Below are 21688 nucleotides of genomic sequence, written 5' to 3'. Positions count from 1 at the left end.
TCTTAATATGTATTACTCTTCTACACACTTGTTTTTTAAGAATTCAGAAGCTGAGAATTGTCATTGCAAGTTTATATTTTTATTCTGACACATCTTCAACTCCAGAAAATAGTTGTGTGTGTGTGTGTGTGTGTGTGTGTATGAAATCAGTGTTTTCTTGTTTCCTTATAACACATTTGCAAGCATCTTTTTCATCCATTGTTAAATACATTGAAATGTACTTATGTAAAAAAAATGCCATCTCTGCATATGTATGAAGGTGTGTATATATTCATAGTTTAAAATAGTTACCTAAACTCAATTTAATACTATTATTTCCATGATGTATTTCCTCTGTATACAAGTCATCAAGATATTGGATTCCTTGGAAAATAATTGAGTATATTTTACTTGATATGTTAACACAATTATGCCAGATTACAAACCCTTTTTCTTACTTGTTTTATCAAAATAAAACACATTTGACAAGCACCTACTTATAAAAGATATATAATCAAATATTGTTTTTAATAACTCATAAATTCTAGCTAAAATTTTTATTCACTGTATCTCATATGGAAAAGTTACAGAATTTTAAAAGGCAGCATTTTTTAAATAAAAATTATTTCTATGTGATATTCTAATTCATATAGAAGATATAATCTTACTTTAGAATCATACTTTATTTTCCTTTCCTATGTTAATATCACATTTCTTGTGAAACTTCTATTTCCTGTGATAGAATGAAAAGAATACGTAGAGTGTTTGAATCCCATGCCTCTGCATGCTTGGATTGAATTTGCCTCAACTAGAATTAAGGGGTAAGGGCATTTCAATTTTATATTAGTTTATATTGCTTTATATTATGTTACTTGGGCTCCAGAACCATGATGTATTTTTTTTTTTTTTTAACAAAGAGAATTGGTTAAAACCAATATGAGATTTAAAAAGGGATGTTGTCTCCATGACCAAGGTACTTTAGACTCATAACCTGATTTTATTCTTACTGGTCTTCATACTCTGAGCAAAAATAAACTAAAGAAAGATCTTAATGCTTGAAAAGAGGTAGTGTCTTCTCCAATCACTTTCATTAACTTTGGAGCCCCCCTGATCTGCAAGAATTTCCCAAAGATGTCTGGACCCAAGCCATAGCTAGTCCAAGGGAGAAATAAGTATCTATTGATATCTTATTGGAGAACAAAACTCCTTATTTTATAATACAGGGTTTTACACTTATGTTTTCTCCAACAATTCTGACTTTTATTGATGTCAATGATCCTTCTCTTTAGAAATAGATTGAGAATAAGCATACTTGTGGTGCACATCTCACAGCTTATATTTTTACATTTAGGCCTATATTTTCTTTCTGCACTACAATTCAGAGTTATATCAATCACACTGTGTATAAGAGATACACTGACTTGAAATAGCAGATGTGCTTTTTCAAAGAAAGTTAACACACTAGAAGCACTAATGTTTTACCTAAAAAAAGAAAAACCCCAAATTGCTTAAAATTAAAGCATTTGTATGGATTCCATTTGGATGATTCAAAGGAATGCTTAATCTATTTAAGGATAACAACAACAACCCAAAAAATCAGATCATTGATTTTTCTGTTAATAAAACAGTGCCAAACTGTTCAGGGCCCTATAGGTATAAATGTGGCATATTGCTATAACAGTTTTCAATCCTAAAATGTTCCATTTGGCCAATGTGTGTTCAATTAAATAATTATTAGTGTGTGTTTTAAGAAAGAAACTATAAGGATAAATAAACTGTAAGTTTTCTAAAAACACAGTCTAACTTCATTCAAGTTTACTTTTATCTTTATTTATTTTAGAGTGATGTGTAAATTGAGCATTTATGTAGTCACTTTAGAGGCTGATTTATTTAAAACATTTTGTCTCTCCTATGAAAGAGAGACAAATGTTTGAAATTCTGGTAGTTTCCATTGGGACCATGCTATGAAGAGCCTTACCTAAGTGCTGGACACTACTCTTTAACATTATCTTTTTTATTATTAATTTATGCAATTATATTGGAAAATATGGCACATAAAGAAGAAATCTGTGAGAAGAAAATCCCTGGCAAGATAGATAGTATGAAGAATGTTAAAGCTAAAAAAGGTAAGGAATATGCAGGTGCAAGAAAAATGGTCCCCTAAATTCAGAAGGGTCACAGGTATTGCCCCCAACATACAAAATGTAGAAAAGGTAGAAAAGCCATACAAAAGGTAGAAAAACCTATAAGATCCCTCATGTCCATTAATACTTAATCTCTGTTCCCTTACCCTCCTTCAAGTAACCACCAATATATCTTTATCTGTATGGATTCTGGACATTTCACATAACCAAAATCACATAATATATTTGAGACCTTTTGTTTTTAGCTTTTTTCACCTAGCATGTTTTTGAGGTTCATCCATAATATCACAGCATGGTTCAGCAGTTTGCTTCTTTTCATTGCTAAATTGTACTCTATTGCTAGGATATACCACATTTTGTATATCTATTCATCAGTTGATAGACATTTAAGTTTTTTCCAATTTTGGGGTGCTTCAGATCTATTTTTTTTTCTTTCTTATTTTTTAAAATTTAGGAATAATACATACGACATAAAATTTATCATTATAACCATTTTCACATGTACAGTTCCCTGGCATGAAATATCTTCATATTTTTAAACAACCTTTACCACCATCCATCCTAGAACTCTGGTCATCTTGCAAAACTGAAACTCTATCTTTTAAATTTCGTTTCTCCTTCTTTCCAGCCCCTGGTAACACCACTTGACTTCCTGTCTATATAAATTCAACTATTCTATTTACCCCATATAGACCAAATCATACAGAATTTGCACTTTTGTGTCTGACTTATTTCACTAACCATAATGTCCTTAAGGGTCATCCATACTGTAGTTTGTGTTAGAATTTACTCCCTCTTAAGGCTAAATAATATCCCATTGTATGCATGTACCACACTTCGTTTATCCCTTCATCCATCAATGAATACTGGAGTTGCTTCCACCTTTTGGCTACTGTGAATAATGCTGCTACAATCATTCTTGTACAAATATATTTTTGTAACCCTGTTTTCAATTATTTTGATTATATGCCTGGAGATGGAATTGCTAGATCATATGATAATTCTGTGTTTTGTTGTAGCTGTTTTATGAAACAACTATACTGTTTTCAATAGCAGTCACTGCATTTTATGTCTCCATCAACAGCGAATAATTGTTCTAATTTATCCACATTCTAGCCAACAATTGTTATCTTTTTTTTTCTTTTTATATATCATAGTTATTCTAATGGGTGGGAGGTAGTACTTAAGGTTAATTTTTGGCTATGTTTTCTATCCACAATTATTGAGGGAGAATGAAAATAAAAGGAAGTAGAGAGATAATTTATTACTTTCACTATATATTGGCAAACATTATACATAGGTAGATCTTTCCTTATTTAAGGATGAATATAAGCGATTAAATTGTTAAATATAAAAGGAACAAAACCAAAATTTCCCTGAGGTTCTGTCAGTTTGGTATTTAAATTGCTTTTGTTGAGATAAAATACAAAACACAAGATATATTTAAAAGTGCATATTTCACTCTGGTTCATATAAACTACTACTATGGATTTTGTTTTTTTAAAATTAATTATTGGACATATTTAAAAATGACTGTTCCCCATGAGTTTTTAGCATTTTATTTTAACACTGAAGTCATTGTTTTTTTAAGATTATCTTACATAGAAAATCCCATAGATGCTAGCCGATTTTCTATAGATAAAACTAAAATTGAATACCCAACACCTGAGCCCACTATGATCATGGCTAAGGCATGCATTTCTGTAGAAGCTTTCTGCTTTTGAGTCACAACTTGAAATCCAACACACTAGGCCATAGTGAAAACAGAATTTGTTTCAAGAGACATTATTTCAGTTTGTTCACCAAATACTTTTAGTGGTTTTCTATATAGTTAATTAAGTAGAAGAACTGGGTGATGGGTATTAAGGAGGATACTTGTTGTGACAAGGAGTGGGTGTTATATATAAGTGGCAAATCACTAAATTCTACTCCTGAAACTAATATTACATTAAGTTAATCAACTAAAATTTAAATAAACACTTGAAATTAAAATTAATACAATAAAATAAAATTACTAATTCCCTCATCCAAAAAAAAAAAAATGTCTGGCAAAATTAATAAGGCTTCTACACATACGGGGTCTACAGTCTTGGGAAGGGACATATATGCTAGTAAATAAATAAAAAATGAATATTTGATTACAAGTGAGACAAGTGGTACTAAGAAAAGATGTATTATTTTATGAAAGAATGAAAGAGGGAAACTGAAACAAACCATGAATAATAGGAAAGGCTTCCTCAAGGAAGCACATACTGACATGGACCTGAATAGGATAAGAGTTTTTAAAGATCTTGCAGATTACTTTAGCTGGGATGAGGAAAAAAAAATGCAGGGTGTTGAATGGGGAGGCACTAATCAAGAGGCTCTGTCAGTAGTACAAGTAAAAGATAATAGGGATTGAGGGGGAGGAGTCAAGATGGCAGAGAAGTAGCAGGCTGAGACTACTTCAGCTAGCAGGAGATCAGCTAGATAGCTTATCTAAAGATTGCAAACAACTGCAAATCCACTGGCAGATCGAAGAGAAGAAGAACAGCAATTCTAGAAACAGAAAAACAACCACTTTCTGAAAGGTAGTACTGGCGGGAAGTGAATCCAAAGCGACGGGAAGATAGACCCTGGAAGGAGGGGCCTGCTCCCGGCAAGCGGCAGAACAACGGAGCACAAAATCAGGACTTTTAAAAGTCTGTTCCACTGAGGGACATCGCTCCAGAGGCTAAACCCGGGCGAAGCCCACGCGGGGTCAGCGAGGCCTCAGGTCTCGCAGGATCACAGAAGGATCGGGGGTGTCTGAGTGTCGCAGAGCTTGTGGATATTGGAAAGCCAGCAACAGAGACAGAGCCGACAGTAAGCTCGCAGTTCGGAGTTACCTTGAACCGGTCGCAGGCTCGGTGAGCTCGGAGCGTGGCTGGAGGTTAGGCAGATGGGAGTTACTGGGAGCTGTTCGCTGAGGGTGCACTGGGGAGCAGGGCCCCAGGCTCTCGGCTCCTCCAGGCCGGAGACCAGGAGGCCGCCATTTGTATTCCCGTCCTCTGGAACTCTACGGAAAGCGCTCAGGGAACAAAAGCTCCTGAAAAGAAGCCGAGCGGATCACTCAGCCTGGCCCCTGGTAAGGGCAGTGCAATTCCGCCTGGGGCAAAGACACTTGAGAATCGTTACAACAGGCCTCTCCCCCAGAAGATCAACAAGAAATCCAGGCAAGACCAAGTTCACCTACCAAGGAGTGCAATTTCAATACCAAGGAGAGCAGCAGAATTCCAGGGGAGGAGAAAACAAACCACGGAACTCATGGCTTTCTCCCTGTGAGTTTTTAGTCTTGCAGTTAATTTAATTTTTTTCTTTTTCATTTTTTTTTCTCTTCTTCTGCTAAAATTTTTTTTAAATTTTACCCTTTTCTTTTTTAACGTTTTTTAACTAGTTTATCTAATATATATATATTTTTTCTTTTTTATACTTTTCTTTATTTGTCTTCTTTTTTTTTAATTCTTTTTTTTTCTTTTTTTTCTTTCTTTATTTTGAACCTATTTTATCCCCAAATCAGAAGAGATCCCAATCTCTTCAATCTTTTTTTTAAATTCTTGATTGAATTTTTAATTCAATCTTTTTTTTTTAATTCTTTTTTTTTTCTTTTTTTCCTTTCTTTCTTTTTGAACCTCTTTTTATCCCCAAATCAGGGGAGATCCCAATCAGAAGAGATTGGGAGATCCCAATCAGAGGAGATCCCAATCAGAGGAGATCCCTCACCCAATCGTGAGGGGGAGAAATCCCCCCTCACGATTTGGGATCTCTTTTGATTTGGTTAAAGCATATTTTCCTGGGATTGTTGCCACCCTTTTAGTATTTTACTTGCTCCTTCATATACTCTTAGCTGGACAAAATGACAAGGCAGAAAAATTCACAACAAAAAAAAGAACAAGAGGCAGTACCGAAGGCTAAGGACCTAATCAATACAGACATTGGTAATATGTCAGATCTAGAGTTCAAAATGACAATTCTCAAGGTTCTAGCCGGGCTTGAAAAAGGCATGGAAGATATGAGAGAAACCCGCTCCAGAGATATAAAAGCCCTTTCTGGAGAAATAAAAGAATTAAAATCTAACCAAGTTGAAATCAAAAAAGCTATTAATGAGGTTCAATCAAAAATGGAGGCTCTCACTGCTAGGATAAAGGAGGCAGAAGAAAGAAGTAGCAATATAGAAGACTAAATGACAGAGAATAAAGAAGCTGAGCAAAAGAGGGACAAACAGCTACTGGACCATGAGGGGAGTATTCGAGAGATAAGTGACACCATAAGACAAAACAACATTAGAATAATTGGGATTCCAGAAGAAGAAGAAAGAGAGAGGGGAGCAGAAGGTATACTGGAGAGAATTATTGGGGAGAATTTCTCCAATATGGCAAAGGGAACGAGCATCAAAATTCAGGAGGATCAGAGAAAGCCCCTCAAAATCAATAAGAATAGGCCCACACCCCATCACCTAATAGTAAAATTTACAAGCCTTAGTGACAAAGAGAAAATCCTGAAAGCAGCCCGGGAAAAGAATTCTGTAACATACAATGGTAAAAGTATTAGATTGCCAGCTGACTTATCCACAGAGACCTGGCAGGCCAGAAAGAGCTGGCATGATATTTTCAGAGCACTAAATGAGAAAAACATGCAGCCAAGAATACTATATCCAGCTAGGCTATCATTGAAAATAGAAGGAGAGATTAAAAGCTTCCAGGACAAACAAAAACTGAAAGAATTTGCAAACACCAAACCAGCTCTACAGGAAATACTGAAAGGGGTCCTCTAAGCAAAGAGAGACCCTACAAGTGGTAGATCAGAAAGAAACAGAGACAATATACAGTAACAGTCACCTTACAGGCAATACAATGGCAATAAAATCACATCTCTCAATAGTTACCCTGAATGTTAATGGGCTAAATGCCCCAATCAAAAGACACAGGGTATCAGAATGGATAAAAAAACAAAACCCATCTATATGTTGCCTCCAAGAAACTCATTTTAAGCCCAAAGACACCTCCAGATTTAAAGTGAGGGGGTGGAAAAGAATTTACCATGCTAATAGACATCAGAAAAAAGCAGGAGTGGCAATCCTTATATAAGATCAATTAGATTTTAAGCCAAATACTATAATAAGAGATGAGGAAGGACACTATATCATACTCAAAGGGTCTGTCCAACAAGAAGATCTAACAATTTTAAATATCTATGCCCCCAACGTGGGAGCAGCCAACTATATAAACCAATTAATAACAAAATCAAAGAAACACATCAACAATAATACAATAATAGTAGGGGACTTTAACACTCCCCTCACTGAAATGGACAGATCATCCAAGAAAAAGATCAACAAGGAAATAAAGGTGTTAAATGATATACTGGACGAGATGGACATCAGATATATTCAGAACATTTCATTCCAAAGCAACAGAATACACATTCTTCTCTAGTGCACATGGAACATTCTCCAGAATAGATCACATCCTCGGTCCTAAATCAGGACTCAACCGGTATCAAAAGATTGGGATCATTCCCTGCATATTTTCAGACCACAATGCTCTGAAGCTAGAACTCAACCACAAGAGGAAGTTTGGAAAGAACCCAAATACATGGAGACTAAACAGCATCCTTCTAAAGAATGAATGGGTCAACTGGGAAATTAAAGAAGAATTGAAAAAAATCATGGAAACAAATGATAATGAAAACACAACAGTTCAAAATCTGTGGGACACAACAAAGGCAGTCCTGAGAGGAAAATATATAGCGGTACAAGCCTTTCTCAAGAAACAAGAAAGGTCTCAGGTACACAAACTAACCCTACACCTAAAGGACCTGGAGAAAGTACAAGAAAGAAACCCTAAGCCCAGCAGGAGAAGAGAAATCATAAAGATCAGAGCAGAAATCAATGAAATAGAAACCAAAAAAAACAATAGAACAAATCAATGAAACTAGGAGCTGGCTCTTTGAAAGAATTAATAAAATTGATAACCCCCTGGCCAGACTTATCAAAAAGAAAAGAGAAAGGACCCAAATAAATAAAATCACGAATGAAAGAGGGGAGATCACAACTAACACCAAAGAAATACAAACTATTATAAGAACATACTATGAGCAACGCTATGCCAACAAATTTGAAAATCTGGAAGAAATGGATGCATTCCTAGAAACATATAAACTACCACAACTGAACCAGGAAGAAATAGAAAGCCTGAACAGACCCATGACCAGTAAGGAGATTGAAACAGTCATTAAAAATCTCCAAAAAAAAAAAAAAAAAAAAAATCTCCAAACAAACAAAAGCCCAGGGCCAGACGGCTTCCCGGGGTAATTCTGCCAAACATTTAAAGAAGAACTAATTCCTATTCTCCTGAAACTGTTCCAAAAAATAGAAATGGAAGGAAAACTTCCAAACTCATTTTATGAGGCCAGCATCACCTTGATCCCCAAACCAGACAAGGATCCATCAAAAAAGAGAGCTATAGACCAATATCCTTGATGAACACAGATGCGAAAATTCTCACCAAAATACTAGCCAATAGGATTCAACAGTACATTAAAAGGATTATTCACCACGACCAAGTGGGATTTATCCCAGGGCTGCAAGGTTGGTTCAACATCTGCAAATCAATCAATGTGATACAACACATCAATAAAAGAAAGAACAAGAACCATATGATACTCTCAATAGATGCTGAAAAAGCATTTGACAAAGTACAGCATCCCTTCCTGATCAAAACTCTTCAAAGTGTAGGGCTAGAGGGCACATACCTCAATATCATCAAAGCCATCTATGAAAAACCCACCGCAAATATCATTCTCAATGGAGAAAAACTGAAAGCTTTTCCACTAAGGTCAGGAATACGGCAGGGATGTCCATTATTACCACTGCTATTCAACATAGTACCAGAAGTCCTAGCCTCAGCAATCAGACAACAAAAGGAAATTAAAGGCATCCAAATCGGCAAAGAAGTAGTCAAATTATCACTCTTCACAGATGATATGATACTCTATGTGGAAAACCCAAAAGACTCCACTCCAAAACTGCTAGAACTTGTACAGGAATTCAGTAAAGTGTCAGGATATAAGATCAATGCACAGAAATCAGTTGCATTTCTCTACACCAACAACAAGACAGAAGAAAGAGAAATTAAGGAGCCAATCCATTTACAATTGCACCCCAAACCATAAGATACCTAGGAATAAACCTAACCAAAGAGGCACAGAATCTATACTCAGAAAACTATAAAGTACTCATGGAAGAAATTGAGGAAGACACAAAGAAATGAAAAAATGTTCCATGCTCCTGGATTGGAAGAATAAATATTGTGAAAATGTCTATGCTACCTAAAGCAATCTACACATGTAATGCAATTCCTATCAAAGTACCATCCATCTTTTTCAAAGAAATGGAACAAATAATTTTAAAATTTATATGGAACCAGAAAAGACCTCGAATAGCCAAAGGGATATTGAAAAAGAAAGCCAAAGTTGGTGGCATCACAATTCCGGACTTCAAGCTCTATTACAAAGCTGTCATCATCAAGACAGCATGGTACTGGCACAAAAACAGACACATAGACCAATGGAACAGAATAGAGAGCCCAGAAATAAACCCTCAACTCTCTGGTCAACTAATCTTTGACAAAGCAGGAAAGAATGTCCAATGGAAAAAAGACAGCCTCTATAATAAATGGTGTTGGGAAAATTGGACAGCCACGTGCAGAAAAATGAAATTGGACCATTTCCTTACACCACACACAAAAATAGACTCAAAATGGATCCTCAATGAGAGAAAGGAATCCATCAAAATCCTTGAGGAGAACACAGGCAGCAACCTCTTCGACCTCAGCTGCAGCAACATCTTCCTAGGAACATCGCCAGAGGCAAGGGAAGCAAAGGCAAAAATGAACTATTGGGATTTCATCAAGATCAAAAGCTTTTGCACAGCAAAGGGAACAGTTAACAAAATCAAAAGACAACTGACAGAATGGGAGAAGATATTTGCAAACGACATATCAGATAAAGGACTAGTGTCCAAAATCTATAAAGAACTTAACAAACTCAACACCCAAAGAACAAATAATCCAATCAAGAAATGGGCAGAGGACATGAAAAGACGTTTCTGCAAAGAAGACATCCAGATGGCCAACAGACACATGAAAAAGTGCTCCATATCACTCGGCATCAGGGAAATACAAATCAAAACCACAATGAGATATCACCTCACACCAGTCAGAATGGCTAAAATCAACAAGTCAGGAAATGACAGATGCTGGCGAGGATGCGGAGAAAGGGGAACCCTCCTACACTGTTGGTGGGAATGCAAGCTCGTGCAACCACTCTGGAAAACAGCATGGGGGTTCCTGAAAATGTTGAAAATGGAACTGCCCTATGACCCAGCAATTGCACTACTGGGTATTTACCCTAAAGATACAAACGTAGTGATCCAAAGGGGCACGTGCACCCGAATGTTTATAGCAGCAATGTCCACAATAGCCAAACTATGGAAAGAACCTAGATGTCCATCAACAGATGAATGGATCAAGAAGATGTGGTATATATACATAATGGAATACTATGCAGCCATCAAAAGAAACTAAATCTTGCCATTGCAACAACATGGATGGAACTAGAGCGTATCATGCTTAGCAAAATAAGTCAAGCGGAGAAAGACAACTATCATATGATCTCCCTGATATGAGGAAGTGGTGATGCAACATGGGGGCTTAAGTGGGTAGGAGAAGAATCCATGAAACAAGATGGGATAGGGAGGGAGACAAACCATAAGTGACTCTTAATCTCATGAAACAAACTGTGGGTTGCTGGTGGAGGGGGTTTGGGAGAAGGGGGGTAGGGTTATGGAAATTGGGGAGGGTATGTGCTTTTTGGTAAATTGGAAGGGGAGGTGAACCATGAGAGACTATGGACTCTGAAAAACAATCTGAGGGGTTTGAAGTGGCGGGGGGGGTGGGAGGTTGGGGTACCAGGTGGTGGGTATTATAGAGGGCACAGCTTGCATGGAGCACTGGGTGTGGTGAAAAAATAATGAATACTGTTTTTCTGAAAATAAATAAATTGGAAAAAAAAAAGGACAAAGATCATCAGATGGAAAAAAAAGATAATAGGGATTGAGTAGTGGCAGTGAAGGTAGAGAAACAGATAGATACTTGAGAGCTATTTAGAAAGAAAAACAGACACTGAATATTAAAAGACAGGTGATGAGAGATTGACAAGTTTTTACATAGTTATATGCAAGACACATTCTTGAACTAGAATGCAAAAGAACTCAATTAATTGCAAAATTGTAAGAGATTGAGCTTAAATATAATCTCCTAAACAAGTATTGTGTCAAAGACAAGATGAGTTTATCACAAAATTCTTCTACAAATAACCTATGGATTAAAAGCAATTTAAAGGTGATTTGGCCAAATGATTCTAAAATGCATAAGGAAGATTAATGCTGAAGAAATAAGTATGAAAAATCTTAAAAAGAATCAACAAATAGTTGTAATTTGCCATGCCAGATTTCCATCAATATTTTATAGTGTGCTATTAGATACTAATAAACAAATTTACCAATAGATTTGAATAATACCCTGAATGCAATCAAAACATTTTGTGGGAACCTATCATATTTTAAAGTGACATTACTAAGGGAATAGACTATTAAAATATAAGTGGTTTAGGAACAAGATGTTATGAATCTGGCATGAAAAAGATTAAAACTAAATTTCAAATAGTTTATAAAGTTAATTAATTGTTGTTTCTCTTCATAGTCCTTGTATTCCTCAGTAATCTAATATTTATTCTATAGTTATGTTTTTATTCATGACCTCTATAAATTGGTAGTTGTACATAATTTCGGATCTTTTGCATTTATATTCTTAAATGCCTATGGGACACTTAGTCTGCAATATCCTACAGCAAAAATACTGTTTCTTAAATTGTATTGGGCATATGGGAGTTCATCTTATTTTTCCTTTATAATTCCACATGTGTTATAAATGATTTGCATGAATTTAACATAGAACTTAAATATATATATATTTAAAACAGAAAATATATATATATATATTTGTATATTCAAAAAATATATATTTAAAACAGAAAAGAGGAGGATGGGAAAATACTTCAGAAAATCATAGTAATAGTGGAAAAAATTATCCAAAGTCAGAACAACACGTGAATCATATTTCAAAAATATATCCCAGAGTTTTTGTCAGTTGATGTAAATGAACTGTTAAGATATTTTGTGTACTATTTTCTTCTTTGTACTTTCATTTATTTTCATTTTAAACATACACTACTTTGGGGCACCTGGCCCACTCAGTCAAAAAAGCACGAGCGATCTAGGGGTCATGAGTTTAAGCCCACATTGGTTATAGAAATTACTAAGCAAATAAATACACAAACCTTACTTTTGTAATCAAAGGACACATCCACATGCATTAAGTATTTCATTTCATAGAATATGTGAAAAATTTTCAAGCTGAAAGATTTCAGAAGACTCTTTTGCCTCCTTCATTTTACATTTTAAAGCTGAAGCTAACATTTTTTTGAAACAAAATTTTTTACTTACCAGTATTTTTACTAATTGCTTTTTTGATTCCCCTAAAATGTAAGAAAATGAAGATTTTAGATCAAATGGCCCACTGAGAATTGCACAGACACTTTTCCAGCTACAGGATTTTCCTAGGGAGGGGCCAAAAGAGAAGGATTTAAGGGAATGAAAGGTCCCAGATTGGTCACAGATATTCATGTCATATAATTTTATGTTCTGCTTATCAAATGGAAGGACAAGGACAAGAAAGTTGAAATTGCTTAGAAATGGTTAGAGACATGGGGAAAAGTCAATTAAAGTGAAAGATAACATGTTTTTACCAAAGTGTTAAGGATTTTCAAGTGTTTCTGTGTATGATGCCTCATAGATATCGTATAGGAAAATTCCATGCTCTTTTATGTGCAAGATTAAAAACAAACAATTTTTCCCAGAAGTAATAACAAATGGGAAGTTATTAGAAATATTTGCTATTTTAAAATAATCTTTCTAGACCAGGTTCTAGAGAAATACAAAAGCCATTTAGCAAATTTCTTATTCCTTATTATGTTTAGATTTCTCCTTATAGAAATGAGTATTTTAATATATTGTTACCATTTTTTTAAAAGATTTTATTTTATCTATTTATTTATTTATTTATTTTTGACAGAGACACAGCAAGAGAGGGAACACAGCAGAGGAATGGGAGAGGGAGAAGCAGGCTTCCCACTGGGCAGAGAGCCTGATGTGGGGCTCAATCCCAGGACCCTGGGATCATGATCTGAGCTGAAGGTAGACACTTAATGACTGAGCCACTCAAGCACCCTGATATTGCTTGATTTTTAATATCAGAAAGTATTCTTCATTTATTCCACAAATATAGTTTTATTATTATACAATCATAATATACCATTAGAAGATACACTGGATATAAAAGAAGCCAAAATACTTCCTCTGCCTTCAATGTTAATATAATTTTAATAATAAATCAAAACCTCTTTGTGAAACCATTTTTAATTTAATCAGGTGGTTTGTGGTAATTCTCTTACTATCACTGATCTTTAATATTTGAGTACTAATAGTCCAGTTACATGTAGACTTTTAAGAATGCAAATTCGCATAGAAATCCTTAATCCAATGATGAATTACTTTAAAATCTAGTTTGTGTATTTGTAATTGTTTTTCTCACTTATAAGATGGTTTTCTTCTTTTCACTGGATTTAACCAAATTCGAAATTATTATTCTAAGATAAAATTTTTCTCATGATCATTTAAATCATGTTTTGTATTGAATGAAAAAAAAAACACTCTGATAACTACATCTGTGTATTTAATTAAATATACAGTACTCAATATGTAACATTCACTCAGTGTTGGGGTGAATGCAGTTTGAATTTAGGATATCCCTGACATTCAGAAAATAAAAATCTTTATACTGGGGAGACACTCATAACAAAGTTTCAAGTCAGGTGTCCTCATCTCTTGTAACAGTCTTTATCAGCTTTCTCTTCACACCAGTGGAGCATGCTGGGTGATCTGCTTGTTCTCTAGAAGCTTCTCTCTGAAGCATTGTTAGAATCTAGAGCAAACAGGCAAAGATGCAGAGAAAGGAGAATCCTCTTACACTTCTGGTGAGAACGCAAACTGGTGTAGCCATGCTGAAAAACTGTATGGAGTTTTCTCAAAAAGTTAAAAATAGAACTACCCCATGATCTAGCAATTGCACTACTAGGTATTTATCTAAAAGATACAAAAATACTATTTCAAAGGAATACATGCACTCCAATGTTTATAGCAGCATTAGCTACCATAGCCAAATTACAGAAGCAGTCCAAGTGTCCACTGACTGATGAATGGATAAAGAAAATGTGGTATATACATACAGTGGAATATCACTCAGCCATCAAAAAGAATAATAGTTTGCCGTTTGCAACAATGCAGATGAAGGTAGTGTATTATGCTAAGTGAAATAAATCAGTCAGAGAAAGACAAATACCACATGATTTTATTCACATATGAAATTTACGAAACAAAAGAGATGAACAGAGGGGAAAAAAGAGGCAGGTAAACCATGAAACAGACTCTTAAAACATGAACAAACAGGGTTGTTGGAAGTGAGATGGGGGGCAATGGGTTAAATGAGTGATGAGTATTAGGGAAGGCAATTGTTGCATTAAGCACTTGGTGTTATAAAGATAAAGGAAAAAAAAGAAAGCAAGAAAATTTAAACAAAAATACATACATACATATATACATGCATACATATGTATATACAGCTAATAGGACTTGCCAGTGTGTTCACCAGGTGCAGCAGTGGGACATGAGTCTTTTTGGCTCCAGCACAAAGGAAATGCATCTAGAATTGAGGGAGGAATAGACCAGCTGGAAAATGAAAATTCTATATTGACCAGTAGGCGGGTATATCTGGTCATTCACGTTTTGCAGACTAAGAACTTACTGCAAGAAGTTCTGAAAGTGTAGTAAGAAAATTATGAGAATATGTTTGTCTAATTAGCAGTATGATTTGATTTGATTTGATATATTATAATCAGAGGTAATAGATGGGTCCCCTACACAGGAAAAAAGAATGTGACCATCTTTAAACATTAGAATGAATGGTACATATAAAAACTATCAAATACTTGTAGAGTTGTATGTGATTTATATTCCATATTATATTACAGTGGACATCAAAATATTTTACATTTGGGATTTTAAAGAATACCCTGTGTATTTCTTATGATTTACTTTACAAAAACAAATTTAAGAAAGTAAGCTAAAATATTTCCAGGCACTAAGATGTGAACTATCAATTAAGAAGAAATGCTTTAAGTACAAGAATAAATGGAAGCAGATACCAAGCATGCATTCCTGATAATATCACTATCCTCTAATTCCTGGTTATGATTTCCTTTGCTCTTCTTTTACTATGTTATTTTAAACCTGCGGTGAATTTTGTTTAAATTATTAGATAACAGTAATCTTATCCAAAATACAAAATAAACTCTTTTAAACCTAATTAAAATATGGGCAAAAGATCTGACAATACCTTACCAAAAATATATACAGGTGGCAAATAAACATGAAATGATGCTCAAGGTCATATATCTTCAGGGGAATGCCAATTAAAATAACAATGAAATACGTCTACCCACTATTAAAATGGCTAAAATCCAAAACACTGACCACACCAAATGCTTTCGAGGATGTGGACTAACAGGAACACTCATTCGTTGCTGATGATAAATGTAAAGTGGTATAGCCACTTTGGAAGACAGTTTCTTAGAAAACTAAACACAAGGTTGCCATATGTTCCAGCAATTGTACTTTTTGAAATTTACCCAAATAAGATGAAAACTTATGTCCACATCAAAACCTGCATATGGACATTTATAAAAGCTTCATATGTAATTGCCAAAACTTGGGTTCAACCAAGATATCCTTGTGAATGAATGGACAAATAAACAAGTACATAAAGATAATGGAATATTATTCAACAGTAGTGGTAATGGTCATGTAGTGCATTATTTATTTGTATGATTCTCTTACATAGCACTAAATAAAAAAAGTGCTTAAGTTTCTGTTCCTTATCCCACCTACTTGATATATTTTCTCCAAATGTCCCACTATTTAAGATAAAAATTTTGGAGCAACTACCTTTTCCTACAAGCTCTTTCCACCACTTATCCTTGCAACATTTTTTGCTTGACTTGACTTAATACTGTTTGCGTTCTGTTCTGTGATAACATGTAAGTCATCTGGCTTTTTCTACAGTGAGTTTCCAAATTCCAAAATATATAATATACATGTATATATAATATTATATTATGTAAATATACTAACAATACTTTATAATGTAAATTCCATATTAAAGCAAGGCCGAAATTATGGTGTGGAATTTTTAACATCAGAACTAATTATTATGCTAGAATTACTTTTCTTTGTCTTTAGATCCAACATAACTCTTGCACCACATAAAGAACATGTTTCTAGCATCAAGCAAAATTAGTTTTTGTCTTATTCTCCACTGTGTGCTTCAATTCAAATCTCATTTAATATGTGTTTTATATGTAAATGATGATGTTCTTCTACATATTTTGTTTCCTGGGGCTTTTAATTTTCTTTCTTTTCTATTAACAAAAGTGTAATGAATGTTACTCATAGCCACAATGTATCTATTCTATGCAGAGTTTCATGTACCCCTTCTAGTCTGTTTGCCAGTGACATTCCCTCCTAGATTTTTCAAACTCCTGCTCTACTGAGATCTTTTCTCAGGGTAGGCCTGCAACATAGCTGTCACCCTAAGATTTCACTGTACCACACTCCTGTCTTCCATTCACTGTGGCCCGAATCCCAGGTTATTTTCCTTTTTTGATTCTGTTTGTTTGCTCTGAAGAAGTAACTTCCCCCCAAAATATTGTCTGCAACCTGTCTATTAAATTTTAATTCTTATTAGATCTTGCATTTTTTCCTTTTATGATTCATTTTCTTTTATTGCTATCCATGACCTCCTTCCATTATTAATTATTGATTACTACTATTACTACTATTAATTATTGTCCTCCTTCTATTATGGAATTAAGATTTTCCTTTAGTTTGTTTGCTTGTTTGTTTTCCTTCTTCATGCTGCTGGTTTTAACTGATTGAACCTGCATAGCAAAAAGTGAAAAATCCAGTTGATGTGTTTCCTATTAAGTTATCGCGGTACTTAGGTAATGCCAGAGTGAAGAGCACTTAAACTCAGAAGTGCTAACTCTATTACTAAAAACAAAATATTCACTAAATTTCTTAAGAGGAAATCCTTCTATCTTTTGACTAGGGAGTAAAAAAACTCCCTGTTTTGTTCTCATATTAAGGAAGGTATATAGGATGATTGAGTCACCTAGCTGTTCCATAAATAAAGGATCAATCTTCATTTTTTAGTACCCCCCTGCCCATTGACGGGACCAAGGGTCTCAAAGCATTTTCACCTCAGCTATGAATTTCACCTAAACACTAATCCTAGATAGTAGCTTACTTTCATCATTTCATCCATCAGTTTACTTTCTATATTACATTTCCCAGAATTTATTAAGAGTTCTTGTCTGCAGATAACCGCATCATATGCTTCTTGTTAGGCTTTAGGAGATTATTCCTTAGTGTGGTTTTCACTGAATAACAATGAGGTTTCGGAAAGAAGAGGAGACAAATGCCTGCTCTCCAGCCACGATTTAAATAGAGATTTAAAGTTAACTTTCATATGTTTATTTTGAATAGAAAAAATGTCAATGTGCATAAATCCAGAATCTGTATAGAATTTCCATTATAAAAAAAACAAAGTTTTACCCATTATTTTAACTTGCCCCCTAAAAATAATTCACCTTAAAATACATTATTTTAAAATAGTATTTTAAAAGTAAGGTGTATTACTTGCAGCAGATATGAATAAAGATTCTGTTGGTAATCAGTTTACTTGGGGAAAAACCGCAATTCTGATGTGAGCTATTTGATTTGCATATTATTGTGCAAAATAATAAAATATACCTTGCTAAAAAAGTTCTTTCAATATATTTTGCAGAGAAGAATTTGGCTACTTCAGAGCATGGCACACAATTTGGTAGTTTCTATTTGCTTTCTTTACAACAGAGTTCATAGATCAAGTTGATGGACCATCAACCATTAATTAGTTATTATATAAACACATTTAGCAGCTGCATTTATTCCATAAACAAAGGCAGTTCAAATATGTCATCACAAAAATGGATCTAAATTGGCTGCACATAGCCTATAATTTATTATTCAGATATGAAAAATGGTTTTTAGTAATAAATTTCTCATATAACTCATCAAGTTTATTTTCTAAACTCTAAAGAATCCATTAATTTGCCTTGTTATAATAATCTATTTTAATGGGCCTTTCAGAACTCCCTATATGGCTTCTAATGACTTGGAATATAAAAATCATCTCATGTTTCATCTATTCCTAGTTTTATTTTCATTAATCATTATGGAATCATTGAAGCACTGACATTTTTCTTCACAAATCAACAGCAGAGCACATCTGAGAAAAGAACAACTTGTGTAGATCTGAACAGCCCTTTCCAGAGAAGAATGAAATAGGCAACTCTTCGGTATTGTGAGTCTTTGACATGGAGATGTTTAAGATGTACCTTCCAAAAGTCACTTACATGTTAGGGGCTCTCAGTGCAGTGAAAATTCAGAAGAACTCCAAGGACCTGTAAGTCCTCACTGGGAAGTCCGTGTATCAAAGCCAATTGTTGGTGTGCATTTCCAAGAGTAACATTGGCCTGTGATACTACTGTACAGGCAAACATGAGCCCACTGATTCTTGGCCAGCAGTTTCCTGATCAACCACAGAGACTACTTTGATCTGACAGTTTTTTTTTTTTACAACATTTATTTATTTATTTATTTATTTAGTTAGTTAGTTATTAGTTATCAGAAAGAGAGAGAGCACACAAGTGGGGGGGGTGGCAGGCAGAGGGAGAAGCAGACTCCCACTGAGCAGGGACCCCAGTGTAGGACTATCCCAGGACCTTGGAATCATGACCTGAGCCAAAGGTAGATGCTAAACTGACTGAGCCACCCAGGCATCCCAACAATATTTTTCTGTTTTTTAATCATGGTGATGACAGTTTGCTAAAGTTGTATTTTTAAAAATTACTATTGCCATGCCTCTTAAGTTCGACTACGGTTTTGGTCATTTATCTATCATTTATCTATTTATCTAATTATCTATAAATTATCCCATTTCTATAAAAGTTCAGTTCCTGTACCCAACATATTTTCTTTTTTTCTTTAAAGATTTTATTTATTTATTTGGCAGAGAGAGAGAGAGAGATCAAGTAGGCAGAGAGGCAGGCAGAGAGAGAAGGGGAAAGAAAGCAGGCTCCCCGCTGAGCAGAGAGCCCAATGTAGGGCTTGATCCCAAGACCCTGGGATCATGATCTGAGCTGAAGGCAGAGGTTTATTAACCCACTGAGCCACCCAGGCACCCCCTTTTTTAAACATCTTAATTTAATTTTATTTTTTTCAATGTTCCAAGATTCATTGTTTATGCACCACACCCAGTGCTCCATGCAATACATGCCCTTCTTACAGTGAACATATGCTCTTATCCAGAATTTATGACTTACTTTAATTGTCATTAAAAGTTTGATCAGATTACTTACACTGCAAATGAGCCTTTGAGATATTGTCATCATAACTTTATCCAGTTCCTATACTATATTGTCCCAGAAAATAAAAAGTAGGGGGAATGTATAAGATAGAACCTTAAAAACAGCAGTTATTGCATAAGAATATGCACTGTGAAGAGCATAGAAAAGAGCAGAGCCTAGTAAGTATTTTAAGGTCAGAAAGGCCATGTTTGCATATAGTTGTATTTCTATTTTGTTGTTGCTGTTGATGTTTATGGGTGAGGAGAGAGGGCTTTAGGAAAAATTATTTTCAAATTGTACTTAATGAAGGCAGAATATAATATTAAAATAGTTTAGCATATTATACTTCCAGGGAGCATTTTAACATGCACATAAAACTACCAACAATTTTTTTATGGCTTACAATATAAAATGCAATGGCATACGGTTTTTGTTCCTGCTGCCATTTAACAATAATTCAGCATCTAATCTAGGCATCAGCAATCTAGCAATGCACAGTAGACATAGTCCCCATCCTCATGAAATTGTATATTCCCATGGTGCTGGTTTCTACATAGTACTCTTACCTGCTTTGTATCTGCCTGTCAAATTCATATGTTAAGGTCCATCTTAACTTTTATTTCTTTTAGGACGTGTCCTTGAGATCACTTCTCCTTAACCTTAAATATTCCTCAATGTAAATTTTATAAAATATTGTGCACTTCAGTTGAGATGCATTATAGTATAATAGTTTCAAAAGAAGGCCCTGGAACTATAGTGTTCAGATGAATAATACCTCTGGCTCTTCCTTTAGCAATATTTTATTTAACTGTAAGTGACTTGGGTTTCTTTTGTACAAAATGAAGAAAATAAGACTATCCATTTCTTAAGAAATTGAGGAAAAGCAGTGTTATCCAGTTTATAAGCAAAGTATTTAAAGAAGGTGCTGTCATAAAACACTAAAGAATGTTAGTTGTGATTCTATTTATTTTTATCCTTCTTATTAATAGTATTATTATAACTGTATCACACTGTGGAATGGTTCTCTTCTCCAGGGAAAAATGTAGTTGTTAGAAGAGAGATGACATCATTATTGCACCACCAATCCTAGCACAGTTTTTGGCACCACATAATAAAATACTATTGATTTAAATTTAATCCGTAGTTGTATTAAACCAAAATGACAACCTGAGGGGAGACAGTGACACAAAGCAAATTTGCAACAGTCTTTTTATTATTAAATATTTTATTTTAATTCCAGTATAGTTAACATACAGTGCTATTAGTTTCAGGTGTGCAGTACAGTGATTCAGCAATTCTATACATTTCTCGGTGCTCATCAGGATGAGTGTACTCTTAACCCCTTTTGCTGTTTCACCCACTGCCCACCCACCTCCCTTCTGGTCACCATCAATCTGATCTGTAGTTCAGAGTCAGTTTCTTGGTCTGTCTTTTTCTTTCTTCTTCCTTTCTTTCGTTCTCTCTCTTTTTTTCTTTCTTTCTTTCCCTTTGCTCTTTTGTTTTGTTTCTTCAGTTCCATGTGTGAACGAAATCATATAGTGGTTGTCTGTCTCTGACTGACATTTCATTTACCATTACATTCTCTAGCTCTATCCATCTCATTACAAATCACAAGATATGGCAAGATTTCATTATTTTTATGACTGAATAATATTCCATTATCTATATCTATATCATCTCTATATCTATATCGATATAGGTATCTATATCAATTATCTATATCAATATAGAAATAGATAGATATAGATATAGAATAGATAGAAATATAGATAGAAATAGATAGCTATAGATATAGATATATAGAGAGAGATATAGAAATAGATATCTATAGATGTCTATATCGATATTGATATAGAAATAGATAT

This window comes from Neovison vison, chromosome 2, assembly GCF_020171115.1.
Source record: "Neovison vison isolate M4711 chromosome 2, ASM_NN_V1, whole genome shotgun sequence".
Taxonomy (NCBI): Eukaryota; Metazoa; Chordata; class Mammalia; order Carnivora; family Mustelidae; genus Neogale; species Neogale vison.
Note: the sequence above shows the minus strand (reverse complement) of the source record.